The sequence below is a fragment of the Apteryx rowi genome, unplaced genomic scaffold, assembly GCF_003343035.1.
Source record: "Apteryx rowi isolate R43461 unplaced genomic scaffold, aptRow1 scaffold_533, whole genome shotgun sequence".
NCBI lineage: Eukaryota > Metazoa > Chordata > Aves > Apterygiformes > Apterygidae > Apteryx > Apteryx rowi.
In genome coordinates, this window is record NW_020450798.1 from 253,094 (window position 1) to 254,605 (window position 1,512).

The window sequence follows — 1,512 nt, forward strand, 5'->3', positions numbered from 1 at the left end:
GTAATGCCTGTGTATGTTGTGCTTGTGAATTTATGCTAGCAATATGTAAGGACAATGTGACATTTCAGTTTTTCATTTATGATATCCACTGGGTATAACCAGTTTGTGAAGCACCATGGCTTTCAGTTTCTAAGTTAAAAAATCCACATGTTTAGTCATGTGGAAATTTGGTGATGTGATGCTTTATCATACTGCTGAAAATAATTTGCTTGCCCTTTTGATAAGAATAAAAATGTTCTCTAAAGGTTTTAGTGTCTGTTTATTAAAAAAAAAAAAGAAGAGAGAGAGTGAGATAGTGTGAGAGAGGGAGGGCATGAGAGCAAACCATTGCTGCTTGGTTACCTGTTTTATTTAACCTTATGTTTTGCATAATGCAGGTTAGAAATGGCTCTCAGATCAGAGTGATACATGGCTGTCTGAATCGAGATGCTATGATTTCTGGAAGCACTGGTATATTGGTTTCAGTAAACTGCACTTGGGCCCAGGATGACACTCAGAGAAGGAAAGACTTTCTCTTGACAGCATGCCTGTAGAAGGGCATTTCTGGCAACAGTTTGAGGGACATTTTTTCTTTTAAGCTATAAATAAAATCTGACAAATATTGTGTTAAACTGAAAAGACAATATACTTTTGAAAACACTGAAGAAAAGGTCATATGGAAAAGAGTATGTTTGTTTGTGTAGGGCTTTTTAAGTAACTCTTGAATGCAGCAAGAACTAGAAAGAAAAGAGCACTGTTTTGGTAGCATTGCATTATAATAGGTTTTCCTAGAATGCTGCCAGCAAGAACTTTGCTTTTGGGCTTCAGCGACACAGCTCAATTGTTGCATCTCTTGCCCCAGCTTACCCAGCTGCTGGAGCTCTGTTATTTGCTGTGGGGCTCACTGCTGGAATACATTTATTTTATGATGGGAATGAAATCTATTATGTTTGGAAAGTATGACATTAAATTACGTCAGTGTGTCCAGGGATTGGGATCAGTATATTGTTTTATAAATAAAGGAGCCAAAGTTCAGGAGTTGTTGTACTTGTGTCTAGGAATGCAGCATTATCTGAAGATGGGGAAAATATGCAGAAATCCCCCTTTGTTTTATCTTCCTGACCCGAATGTCTCTCTGCTTGCTAATCTTGCCCAAATGTATCTCCTATTYTTTTTTTTTCAGCAAAGGAAATAAATATCTTGCCTAATTTAGCTGATTCATCTCATTACCTAAAGAGTATACTATGTCACTGGTTTGACGCCAGGACCCTAACCCTCACCTCAGCCTATGGAGGCATTGCTTCGGTTCCTATATCTCATGTGGCAATTCCCCTGGCTTTCTGCCTGGCCGCCCTCAGACCCAGAGAGCAGATCCTCCGGCCCAAATTAAAAAGTCCTCCCTGTTCAGGGTCTTGGCTGCATCTTCAAAATCTTGAAGACTTTCAGCCTCCTTGTAGCAGATGTCACTCCTTTTGCAGGTACAAATCTACAAAAAAATCCTTCGCATGTGCTAGGAGGGTTTATTTAACCCAG